The sequence below is a fragment of the Lygodium microphyllum genome, chromosome 26, assembly GCF_053477565.2.
Source record: "Lygodium microphyllum isolate KBCC chromosome 26, Lygodium_microphyllum_v1.1.10, whole genome shotgun sequence".
In the NCBI taxonomy this organism is placed as follows: Eukaryota; Viridiplantae; Streptophyta; class Polypodiopsida; order Schizaeales; family Lygodiaceae; genus Lygodium; species Lygodium microphyllum.
The window spans coordinates 19,671,404-19,685,356 of NC_141160.1; the positions used below are offsets into that span (position 1 = coordinate 19,671,404).

Genomic DNA, 13,953 nt, shown 5'->3' on the forward strand with positions numbered 1-13,953 from the left:
TGCTTATCACCACTGATTGCAATGGTACTAAGGCAGAGCGCAAGAGAGAAGTGTGCAAGTGGGTCAGGGTGATAGGTCTAATCCGAGGCAAGACAAGCTCCCTAGGTATGTCCTGCCCTTGATGTGCCCTGAACAATTGTGGGGGATTGTAAGGGGCTAGGGGACTAGGGACGAAGCGAGTCGATTAAGGTCACCAGACGTACCTAATTTGAGGACCCCTAGGTGCTGTGCTGTGATCGTGGGTGCTTCTTATTTTTCCATTCATATCTTTTTCTTTTCTTTTCTTTTCATTCTTTTCTTTTCTTTTCTCCTTTTTTTTTTGCTTGCCTGAGTACAACCATTACAATATGTTGAGGCTATCAGCCTTTCAATGGGTTGGAAAATGTCAAGCTTCGAAGGCTCAGAAAATGGATAGTACAATGATGATTGTGCCCTAGCCTCGTTGTTAGAGAAGCAGTTGGCGAAAGGGGGAGATACACTTGAGATATTGCAAACCTCCTTGCGGCACATGCGATGTTGGTACAATTGAGGTAACGGCTGCCGTGAGCCAACTATAGAGCTCGACCCAGAAAGGGAGCGTGACCCAGGACTGTGTTGTGGGCCATGCAATGTGGGTGGTTGGCAAGGGTGATTCGTGATTTCGGCAGCGTGGCTTTGCCGCGGCTCCTTAGGGGGTCGATGGTCTTGCGGTGATCGGGCATTGAACACTTTCGCCCAAAGATCTGTCTCATCCTGTATCCACTTGTCGCTTCATAAGAGTACATGCATGGCACATGCCGCAATTATAATAAACCAGTGCAATACAAGGAGACATCACTGATCTGAATTCTATGGCGTTGACTTAGACATTTATCACCTGCGCTTAATTAGCTTTTTCTTTTTCTAAAGACGTGAAATATATTAAACACAGATATGAAAGTTCATACAAGTCGGGAACATGTCAACACTTAACAACTCGAGAACACTTAACCATTTAAAAACAAACAGTTATGGCCAGTTAGCATTTGATAAGCCCTTTATGCATCATGGGCTACTCCATTTGTACAAGGCAGGGCGGGTCTGGGTGGCCGGGTGATTGGGGCTCTGCTGGTGTGGGGCTCCCGTGAGGTTGAGCAGGGAACATGTCGGCCGGGACATGAATGGTGTAGTCCCGGCCCGCTACCGTCTTCAGAATGTCTTTGAATAATTCATTAAATTATTCTCTTTCCCGAGCTGCCCTTTTTGCCTTTGAGCATCTGGGGCTCGAGCGGGAGCTGGGGGTTCGTGCCACTAGTGCTGCCACCTGTTGCGCATTTTGAGTCTTGACTTTCTTAACTCGAGGATTCTTCGACCTTCGCCCTGGACAGTGTCGCTTAGGGCCTCGCTTCTTGGCATACCTCTTGATGGTGGACACATAGCGCTCCGGTGGAGGGGCGCGTTGTCAAAGAGATCGTGTAAGGGCTGCAGAACACGGGGTTCAAGGTACAGCAAGAAATAAAGACTAACAAGAAGATCTCAATAACACAATATTTGATGTTAAGATCATTATATTGTTTGCAAAGGAGTTACAAGAAATTCATGTTCAAAATAAAATGAATGCATTCAGATGTATGATGTCATTTACTTTGAACGAAATAATGAGCATTAACTTATAATCCAATCAAGCATGTCCTTTAGAGCAGTGAACCTTCTGTTGTTCCACACATCAGATTTCAGATGCTTTTACAGATTTTCTATCAAATTCAGATCACAACAGCAGCAGGCACATCAGTCCAGAAACTTTCAGCAATCTAACTCCTGTTTTTGAGCATCAAAGGTTCTCAATTGGGATTGTTTATGCATAAGAATAGTCATTCCCTGTTTTCTAGCATAACCTCTTGAAGACACCCATAGCCACTGTTTGTCTCATATCAGGAGCAACAAAAATTGACCAAAGAACCATCCACATAAGCATGGCTGCCAAAAATGCAAACGAGATTTTTACTGCTTTAGGAAGTTCCCATAATTATGCTTGTATGTTGTATGGAGGATGGAATGATAGCCTACACCCATGATTGGCCAAATTTTTCCATGGATACAGTCATGAATATTGGTGGTCCAGACAGTCTCCAGAAATATGAGAGCAACATGAGTTATAAAGTGGGTCGGTATAAACAGAATTGCTAACACATGTGGACAGACCTATAGAATCCCATCCACTGGGTGAAATGCCGACCCTATAAACTGCGATAGAGTGTTCTCTTTGTTGTAAATATGGTGTGTTGCATGTAGTCATTTGTAGAGGGGTCTGCAATCATGTAAACTTCTTTGCATCCAATAAATGCCAAACTCTACTACCACAAGGTAAACTATCGACCATGCTATGTAGTGAAGCAATCCAACATGGCTGATATTAGGATAACACTTAGTCCAGCCTTGTTCAATCATGTATTCTGAAGCTGAAGGCAAGTCACACACGTCCCCTCTGTGCACCACACTTTCAGCACAAAGGTAACGCCCATTTGCAGAAGGACTTTCAAAGAGGAGGATGCAAACATCTGCAACATCTCTCACATCAACATACGCTTGCACCAAATTGGAATAGCTTTTTGCTGAGCCTGTCAAGTATTTGAGGAGATGAGCACTGCTGGCATTCACTTCAGATTGTAGTAAGGGCATAAGAACTAGGGAAGGAATCAGGACTACCAGGTCTACATTCACTTCCTTGGCATGTTTCTAAACTGCTTGTACAGCAACAGTCTTCCCATAGCAGTACCAGTTCCGTGTGTCTTTGCAGAAGTCAAGGTTGCTTCAATAGTTCTCATCAACCACAACACTTGGATCCCTGTTGGGGTCCATGTACACGGCACCTATGGATGAGGTGAAAATGATGCGCTTTACCCCAGCTTGAGCAGCTACATCCAAAACATGGATTATGCCTTTGACAGCCGGATCAACCTTCTACACCGGGTCATCAGTAACAGGAGAAGCCAGATGGAAGACACAGTCTCATCCTTTGATGACAGAGCAAAGGCTGTCAAAATCCAATAAGTCGGCTTTGACTAGCGTCAATCGTTCTGCAGCTCCTTCCAGCTTCTTAAGATGAACATTTGTTTTGATCATCCGGATTTCGGACAGTCCCTCTGACGACATTCAACATCATCGCTCCAGATGAAAGGGGATTACCATTTGATATCAAACTTCCTGAAGAAAGAAGACTCCCGTGCTCCAGTGTATCATGTTCTCCGTAGGGGTTTCCAATCAAGCTTGTTAACCTCATTATTTCTTCTCAGGATCTCTGACAGAACCTCTCCCTCTAATGAAAACACGGCATCTAGTGGTGGTTTCAACCCGCTTCAAGGAGTTGCCTCGAGGGCCCAGCAAGCGGCCCCAGATAAACTTCGCCATGACATGGCAGATGCTTGTTGAGCTAATCCCTCCTTGTCGAGAGAGCCGAATTGATTGCCCTCATCTCCTTTTTACCGGCCTTAATTTATGAGGAGAAGTAGAGGGTGAAGAAGATGGAGACCACATGGCGGAAGCTCACAAGCACAAGAAAGAAGAGCGTATGGACCAGTTGGGCCTTGGCCACGGCGAATAAGCTCTGTATGAGGCTCATAAGGCCAAGACTGACCCAGAGTAGCATGATAGAGCCGAGGTGGCAGGCATTGCCGTCTTGGATCTGCAGCAATTCATCCTTTCCCCTCTAAGGTGGATAATGAAAAACATTTTTTTTAAATTCCTAACCAGAATGCCATTCCTCCGCCTCTTCCCCAACGTGCCTTTCATTACCCTCCTGCGCAAGGTTTTTCTCCACACACGGTTCCCCGAATTAGAGCTTTCTCCTTCCCCTTTAGCATTGCTCCCCCTCCTTTCGCCACAGAGAGCCCAAAAAGAAGGAACCTCTCCTCCAATTCAAGCGCATGACAATCCGTCTTTTTCCCTCCCTTTTGCCATTCGAATACTCTTTTCCCCAATTAGTCTCCTTTTTCCCTTCCTTTTCTCCTCTATCTTTAGTTTTTCTTTCTCTAATTCACATGTCAGAATTAGGCAAGTGACCTTCCTTTTTACCCCCCCGCTAAGACACAGCATCATCATCCACTTAATCTCGTAATAAGGCATTCATTTTGGATCATGTTCCTCTGTTCATCTCCTTGCTTCTGACGTAGTGATTTTCCACAACATCTGATGTCTGACATCTCTTTGCAATCAGCATTTCAGTCCTATTGACGGAATTCATCCTCCTCGCAACCTAATCAACCACTATGACAGCCTCTGACAGTTTATATATTATCAATCTCTCATGAGGATTTCAGTGAGAAAGGAGCAATGGTGACACATCATGCATCCAAACAAAATCATGCGTATGCACTAAGGGAATATATACATTGGATGCGGATTATTAAAAAGCATCACACAAACAATAAATCACACGCAGAAATTAACACAAATGCACAACAAAAATGGAGGTGTTCACGGCTCAGATGCGCAGCAACGTGACATCCACCCCCTCTAAACCTGCGCATCCTCCGGATGTGCCAACTATCCAGGATCATTCAAGTCCACAAACAGGTCAAGTCCATCTTCTGATTCTAGTAAACCTGTTTCTCCATCAGCTTCATCATCCCAATGAAATTTCTGCCCCTTTCGAAACAGCTGATAGAGAACATCTGCAATATGAGCAAAATGTGGAATCCAAATCATGTAAAATACACAAGCTCCCACAAATCTTCGCACCTCTGAAGTAGTCGAGCAATACTATGCAATCCTGTTTATGGCAACCACCTTTGCAGGAGAAGGCTTTCTGCCATAATATCCAACCATATGCCCAACTATGATGACTTCATTAACAGCAAAGACAGATTTCAGCCCTGAAAACTTATGTCTAATATTTGCAGGATCCCTCAACATAGGCTGTTTCATAGCTTTTTCAATCTGTTCATCACTATCAGAAGGAAGCGGGCCTGCAACCGGCTTAACCTTCTTATCAACTGTTTTATATTTTGTGTCAACCTTGGCATCATTCAAGCACTCTCTCCTTTGTTGCAATTTCTACAAATTTTCAGCATCTTTCAACTCTGTTGGCTGAAAAATTTCAACCTTTAGCTCTATGGACTGCATGGGTGCAGTCTGAAACTCTGTATGCAGAAATTCTTCTGCATTCAACTCTGTTGGCTGAATGAATTCAGCCCTCGGCTCTGTGGACTGCATAGATGCGTCCTGAAACTCTGTATGCAGAAATTTTTCTGCATTCAACTCTGTTGGCTAAATGGATTCAGCCCTCTGCAATTCTATTAGCTGATCAAGATCAGCCATAAATTCAGTTTGCTGAGTTTTCTCAGCCTCTAACTCTGTTTGCAGCATAAAACCAGAAATTTCCTGAAACATATCCAAGGTTTGCACAGGTATGATCTTTGAACCCTTGCATACATCAGTTTTCAGCATTGCTCTCATCTCAAACAATGTATCTGCATAAGACATCCCTTCATACAATCCATTCACATGCTCTTCTGCTTGCAAAATACCTGCATTTTTCAACTCTTTCTCCTTACGACCAATGTACTGCCTGGCAGTTCTAGGCAAATCTGAAATTTTCTGATAACTTACCGAACTATCTGAAGTAAACCCAACAAAGTTATTAGAGAAAGACTGACTGCCAGGAGGCGAGATCTCCTCTTTTCTCCGCTCCGTACCACTGGCGTCTCGCAAGACAGCGGTACCTAATGAAAATCCAACTCCTTCGCAGGTAGTGGTGCCTCACGCAAGGAGTCTCTGTTTCTCGGATGATTTACCCCAACAGTCATAAACTGAACAGCTCGCATACCATCTTTACTGCGTATCCGCGCATAAGCTGATCCGTCATCCATCACTTTTGTTTCCATTCTTGCTTCTGTAATGAAAGGCTGTCCAAGAATAATCGGATAAGAGCATGAATCCTGAACAAAGCAATGATAATCCTCTTCAACATTACCAATAGAAATTCTGATACTCGGACAAGCAGCATACATATCACCAGAAGTATTATTGGCGGCTCTCATACACCAGCCATGCTCTGCATCCATAGGCCACTTGCCACTCTCATAAACACCTCGAGCAATAAGATTAATTTCAGAACCATGATCAACTAAAGCAATCAAGGGAATTTGTTTCTCTCCAATCCTTACCACTGTCTCAGTGGTCGCTCTAGCCCAATGACTTCGTGAAAAATGGCTACGAGGAATAAGAATAGGGGTCTCATCATCTTCATACTGCATAGGCTGCACTATTTTCTCCGATTGCGGATTAGCAGAAGCATTCTCAACCATCACTGCATCATCATGCACTTCCCCAAGAGTTCCATGCCACAATCCCTGTAAAGCAGGTCCTTCCATCGCATGTCGTTTCCTCCGCAAAAGATCCTGCATCTGATCCTGTATTTCTCTTCTAGCAATCCCAAGAGCCTCTCCAACAGTAAAAGTGACTTCACTATTCAAAATTCTTTCATGAAAAATCTTACTCGTATCCGTTTGCATATCAAGGTCTGACAAGAGCTTGAATCCTGGCTCTTTTCTTGGTTGCTTCTTTTCTTTCTGCTTGTCTCCCATTGGTTGATCGGAACCTGTTTGAGTTGGAGAATTTGACATAGGTGGAGCTGTAACAGGTGGTGAAACAAAGTCACCCCCTCTAGTCTTTTTGGAGGAGCTAGGACCCTCCTCATCTCTTCTTCTCTTTTCCTCAACCATGGCATCTAAACCCTGCGTTTTAGCAATATAAGCAAAAATAGAATACCTGTCAACAGGAGAATCCCATCCTGTTTCTCCTCGGATGCTAGAGCCCACACAAGTCATAGTAGAAGTTTGAACTTTCCCTCTTCTCGCTATCTCCAAGGCAGAAGACCATAAAGCAGAGTCTCCATCAGATTTCTGCTCAAGCTGGACTCCAAAAGCTGAAGCATCTCCTCTAGCACTCACATAAGCTGATCGCGCAGCCATATCATCAACAAGCTTCTTCATACCTCCCTTACCAAAGTTCGTGTCAAGAGGAGCGCCAGTCTCTGTCAGCCATATCTTCCCATCTTGTCCCCAGAACACTACATTCTTCTTACGTGCTTCCTGAAAAGCATCACAATCTCTGCAGTGTTGGTGCTCTGTACTATCACACCAAATACATCGTCGCCCTTTTCTTTGACCAGCTAGAAAAGCAGTCACTGGAGCAGGTGCTACAGCAAGTACTGACATAAGTTGCTCCTTTAACTTACCAACTTCAGCTTTGACTGCTTCAATCGTCAGATCCGCCAAGCCTTTAATAACATCATCTACAGATAAGGGCACTGGAGCAGCAGGAACTGGTGGATTCACAGCAGGAAGAGTAGGCTTAGGCAAAGAAGTAGCAGGGGTAGAAGAAGAAGTCTCCAAGGATTTTTCAGGAACTGATCCTGTGTTTCGATGCAATCTGACTCTCCTGCGCTGCTTCTTGACAAGAGCATTCACAGCATCAATAACATGTTTCCACTCAGTCTTTAAACCTGAATCAGTAGCTTGATCTTCCAAAAGATCATCCAACTTTTCCTGCAAATCAGCATCTGCAGCTTGCAAAAATAACTCCACTTTCTGCATCTCCAAAGCTTGTTGTTCAGTCCCATCCAGCTGATCATAACGGCTTTCAAACTCTCACAGAAGAGCGGTAACAGAAAGTCCCTTATTAGGCATAGAAACCCATGCTAAAAAATTCCCGCGATTCATAAGACCTGTATCCTCCAGGAAATATTCATCTTTTAATGCCTTTTTAAATTCAGCCCAACCTGCATGTGCCTCTTGAATTTCTGCAATTCGACCTTCAAGAGCGCGCACCACGATCCGCAAGAAGTACCGGCTCCAAACATCTTGAGAAACCCCAAAAAACTTCATCTTTTCTTCATACAAATGCAGGTAAGTTGACACTTGCTGGCCATTAAACTGCTTCATCTCCTGTTGGACAACTTTCAAGGCATCCATAGCATCACTATCTCGTTTTGCATGAACTTGCTGTTGCATATACATGGTAAATGACTGAAACAGGTTCTTCATAACATTATCATCTGTCATCTCTTCTTGCGAGTCTCCCATCTTGCTGATGATGCAGCACTTTCACATCGGGTTCACTAGAAATGTCAAAGAGATCGTGTAAGGGCTGCAGAACACGGGGTTCAAGGTACAGCAAGAAATAAAGACTAACAAGAAGATCTCAATAAAACAATATTTGATGTTAAGATCATTATATTGTTTGCAAAGGAGTTACAAGAAATTCATGTTCAAAATAAACTGAATACATTCAGATGTATGATGTCATTTACTTTGAACGAAATAATGAGCATTAACTTATAATCCAATCAAGCATGTCCTTTAGAGCAGTGAACCTTCTGTTGTTCCACACATCAGATTTCAGATGCTTTCACAGATTTTCTATCAAATTCAGATCACAACAGTAGCAGGCACATCAGTCCAGAAACTTTCAGCAATCTAACTCCTGTTTTTGAGCATCAAAGGTTCTCAATTGGGATTGTTTATGCATAAGAATAGTCATTCCCCGTTTTCTAGCATAACCTCTTGAAGACACCCATAGCCACTGTTTGTCTCATATCAGGAGCAACAAAAATTGACCAAAGAACCATCCACATAAGCATGGCTGCCAAAAATGCAAACGAGATTTTTACTGCTTCAGGAAGTTCCCATAATTATGCTTGTATGTTGTATGGAGGATGGAATGATAGCCTACACCCATGATTGGCCAAATTTTTCCATGGATACAGTCATGAATATTGGTGGTCCAGACAGTCTCCAGAAATATGAGAGCAACATGAGTTATAAAGTGGGTCGGTATAAACAGAATTGCTAACACATGTGGACAGATCTATAGAATCCCATCCACTGGGTGAAATGCCAACCCTGTAAACTGCGATAGAGTGTTCTCTTTGTTGTAAATATGGTGTGTTGCATGTAGTCATTTGTAGAGGGGTCTGCAATCATGTAAACTTCTTTGCATCCAATAAATGCCAAACCCTACTACCACAAGGTAAACTATCGACCATGCTATGTAGTGAAGCAATCCAACATGGCTGATATTAGGATAACACTTAGTCCAGCCTTGTTCAATCATGTATTCTGAAGCTGAAGGCAAGTCACACACGTCCCCTCTGTGCACCACACTTTCAGCACAAAGGTAACGCCCATTTGCAGAAGGACTTTCAAAGAGGAGGATGCAAACATCTGCAACATCTCTCACATCAACATACGCTTGCACCAAATTGGCATAGCTTTTTGCTGAGCCTGTCAAGTATTTGAGGAGATGAGCACTGCTGGCATTCACTTCAGATTGTAGTAAGGACATAAGAACTAGGGAAGGAATCAGGACTACCAGGTCTACATTCACTTCCTTGGCATGTTTCTAAACTGCTTGTACAGCAACAGTCTTCCCATAGCAGTACCAGTTCCGTGTGTCTTTGCAGAAGTCAAGGTTGCTTCAACAGTTCTCATCAACCACAACACTTGGATCCCTGTTGGGGTCCATGTACACGGCACCTATGGATGAGGTGAAAATGATGCGCTTTACCCCAGCTTGAGCAGCTACATCCAAAACATGGATTATGCCTTTGACAGCCGGATCAACCTTCTACATCGGGTCATCAGTAACAGGAGAAGCCAGATGGAAGACACAGTCTCATCCTTTGATGACAGAGCAAAGGCTGTCAAAATCCAATAAGTCGGCTTTGACTAGCGTCAATCGTTCTGCAGCTCCTTCCAGCTTCTTAAGATGAACATTTGTTTTGATCATCCGGATTTCGGACAGTCCCTCTGACGACATTCAACATCATCGCTCCAGATGAAAGGGGATTACCATTTGATATCAAACTTCCTGAAGAAAGAAGACTCCCGTGCTCCAGTGTATCATGTTCTCCGTAGGGGTTTCCAATCAAGCTTGTTAACCTCATTATTTCTTCTCAGGATCTCTGACAGAACCTCTCCCTCTAATGAAAACACGGCATCTAGTGGTGGTTTCAACCCGCTTCAAGGAGTTGCCTCGAGGGCCCAGCAAGCGGCCCCAGATAAACTTCGCCATGACATGGCAGATGCTTGTTGAGCTAATCCCTCCTTGTCGAGAGAGCCGAATTGATTGCCCTCATCTCCTTTTTACCGGCCTTAATTTATGAGGAGAAGTAGAGGGTGAAGAAGATGGAGACCACATGGCGGAAGCTCACAAGCACAAGAAAGAAGAGCGTATGGACCAGTTGGGCCTTGGCCACGGCGAATAAGCTCTGTATGAGGCTCATAAGGCCAAGACTGACCCAGAGCAGCATGATAGAGCCGAGGTGGCAGGCATTGCCGTCTTGGATCTGCAGCAATTCATCCTTTCCCCTCTAAGGTGGATAATGAAAAACATTTTTTTTAAATTCCTAACCAGAATGCCATTCCTCCGCCTCTTCCCCAACGTGCCTTTCATTACCCTCCTGCGCAAGGTTTTTCTCCACACACGGTTCCCCGAATTAGAGCTTTCTCCTTCCCCTTTAGCATTGCTCCCCCTCCTTTCGCCACAGAGAGCCCAAAAAGAAGGAACCTCTCCTCCAATTCAAGCGCATGACAATCCGTCTTTTTCCCTCCCTTTTGCCATTCGAATACTCTTTTCCCCAATTAGTCTCCTTTTTCCCTTCCTTTTCTCCTCTATCTTTAGTTTTTCTTTCTCTAATTCACATGTCAGAATTAGGCAAGTGACCTTCCTTTTTACCCCCCCGCTAAGACACAGCATCATCATCCACTTAATCTCGTAATAAGGCATTCATTTTGGATCATGTTCCTCTGTTCATCTCCTTGCTTCTGACGTAGTGATTTTCCACAACATCTGATGTCTGACATCTCTTTGCAATCAGCATTTCAGTCCTATTGACGGAATTCATCCTCCTCACAACCTGATCAACCACTATGACAGCCTCTGACAGTTTATATATTATCAATCTCTCATGAGGATTTCAGTGAGAAAGGAGCAATGGTGACACATCATGCATCCAAACAAAATCATGCGTATGCACTAAGGGAATATATACATTGGATGCGGATTATTAAAAAGCATCACACAAACAATAAATCACACGCAGAAATTAACACAAATGCACAACAAAAATGGAGGTGTTCACGGCTCAGATGCGCAGCAACACGACAGCGTGCCACATGCTCCCGTCTTTCATGAAGAGCGTCTTTGCATGCCAGATCTCCATGATTCTCCATGCGTTCCGCCACAAAAGCAAGCCTGCAAGACGCAATCCAAGGGTTAGATGTGGATATAGGGTACAACTATTTGCATGGAAGGGATTTTGCTTGGTTCATGAAGCGCATATGACAAGGAGGGGAGGGGTGAGGCATGCCGTGTTTGTTGTAGAGGGATGGCCCCCATGATGATGTTCACGTTGCCTCCAGTCATTAGCTGATATTAATTCATGCTAAGTAGCGTGGACTGGTTGTCATGGAGTGGAACAGGGCACATCCTCGAAAGGATAGAGGAAGAAGGTGTATAGAAAGGGACTACACCATGTCTACACCGTCAGAGTGTTGGTTAAGGCTTCCTATGGCAGCAATGTGGGGTGCATGCCCTTCACTTGGAGGTGGGGCTGGTCACACCGTTTTTGAATGTGTGATGAGAGGAGGACTTGAGGAGCTTAGTTTATCTGACCCCACTCTTCTCCTTGCCATTTACTCTCATTGCTTGTGTGTGCTAACATTGTTTATACACGGTGACACAAAAAGTAGTGTTTATTTATATACATATTTATGAATCCATGTCACTTCACGAGGATAAGAACCAAGTGTAGAACTCGGGGTTGTACCGGAGCGTGGCACACGCATCCAATATTTGCGGCAACTTACTTAATACTAATAGATATTTTGTCAAGATTATAGGAGAGAAGGAAGGAGTCTCACTTGAAGCTTTCTTGCTTGCACAATGGGGGAATACACACAAGGGTGGAGGCTGAAAAAAGTTTTTCTCTTCTTAGTTGTGTAAGCCAAAAGAACTCAAGTACAAAGAAATAGAAGAACCCTATATATGGGTCTCAAACCAAACTCAACTAACTAAGGTGGCATACTAACTGAGCCATGAACTAGAGTAGATAAGGATAGCTATCATGTAGCTATTATTCATGGGCGGTGTACCAACCGCGTCTGCAACTGACAAGTTGGTGACATAAATACACAACAGTCACCCTGGCGTATCACGAGTGGAGCTCGATATCTCAACACTCCCCCTCGAGCTCAATCCCAATTCCTGCACACCAAGTAGGTCTCTAAACTTGCGCAGCTTCTCTGCGCCCAATGCCTTCGTGAATATGTCAGCTACCTGATCCTCTGTGCTGACATAAACTAGATCAATCAGACCTAGTAGAACCCTCTCTCGCACATAGTGATAATGCACCTCAATGTGCTTTGTTCTAGCATGATAGACTGGGTTATTTGCCAAGTGTATACTACTCATGTTGTCACAATAAATGACAACTGGCCCATCTGTAGACTGATGCATATCATAAAGTAGCTTATGCAACCAAGCTACCTCACATGCAGCCATTGCTGCACCCTTGTACTCAGCTTCTGTGCTCGACAAGGCAACTGTAGGCTGTTTCTTGCTGCTCCAAGTGACTGCAGCACTCCCAAAAGAGAATACATATCCACTGGTAGATCGTCTATCATAGATACTACCAGCCGAATCAGCATCAGTGTATCCATGCAACTATATCTGAACCCCAGTCTCATAAAATAGTCCATACTGCAATGTGGACTTCACATACCTGAGTATGCGTCTGGCCGCATCCAAATGTGGTTTCCTTGGAGCCTGCATAAACTGACTTACCAATCCAACAGCATAGCTCAAATCTGGCCTGGTAATAGTCATATAAATCAAACTTCCTACTATGCGTCTGTACATAGTAGGGTCTTCTAGAAGCTCACCTGCATCTGTGCTCAGCTTCACATTCTGCTCCAAAGGAATTGAAATAGGCTTACAACTTGACATCCCATATTTGGACAGTATGTCCAATCCATACTGCCTCTGCAAGAGCTGTATCCCACTTGGTGATCTAATCACCTCAATGCCCAAGAAATAACGCAGCTCTCCCAAATCCTTCATCTCAAACTTCTGCTTCAATAGCATTTTCACATGAAGGATATCTTCATCACTGTCACCTGTCATAATCAAATCATCAACATAAATGACAAGTAGCATAATACCTTTCTCTATTTTTCTCACATAAAGTGAGAAATCTGCCTTGGAAATTTGAAAGCCAATAGTGAGAAGATATTGTCCTATCTTGTCAGACCATGCTCTAGGTGCTTGCTTCAAGCCATACAAGGCTTTCTTCAACCTGCAAACAAACTCAGGATGAACAGCATGCACATAACCTGGTGGCTGCTCCATATAGACCTCTTCTTGCAAATCACCATGCAAGAAGGTATTCTTTACATCCATCTGATGTAAAGACCATCCCTTTGATGCAGCCATAGCAATGACTACTCTTACGGTTGCCATCCTTGCAACCGGACTGAATGTTTCTTCATAGTCAATGCCATATGTTTGTGCATACCCCTTGACTACTAATCTTGCCTTGTATCTGTTCACAGAACCATCTGCATTGTGCTTCACCTTATAAACCCACTTACAGCCAATTGCATTTTTACCTTTAGGCAAAGGTACCAATTCCCATGTAGCATTTGCTTCCAAGGCATCCATTTCTTCATCCATGGATTTCTCCCATTTTTCTTTTCCCATGGCTTGCTCAAAAGAAGTGGGTTCTGGTTCCTGTATCATTTTGACCATATATGCATAGTGAATGGCTGTAAATCCATCATATTTCAGCCTATCCACAAGATACCTAGCTCTCGTAGACCTGCGCAAAGTAGGTTCACTCCCAGTGCTCTCAAAACATCCCTAGTCTTCCTTACTCCATGTGTAACAATAGAAGGAATACCCAACTCATCATCAATGCTCTGTTCTGAGCCACTG

The 13,953-nt window shown here is 43.8% G+C and overlaps 2 pseudogenes; both read right to left on the minus strand.

The window, feature by feature from the left end:
• Positions 1-2,250: 2,250 nt before the first annotated feature.
• Positions 2,251-3,121, minus strand: LOC148013027 (cinnamoyl-CoA reductase 1 pseudogene; annotated as a pseudogene).
• A 5,795-nt stretch (positions 3,122-8,916) lies between these two features.
• Positions 8,917-12,395, minus strand: LOC148013028 (cinnamoyl-CoA reductase 1 pseudogene; annotated as a pseudogene).
• Positions 12,396-13,953: the final 1,558 nt, after the last annotated feature.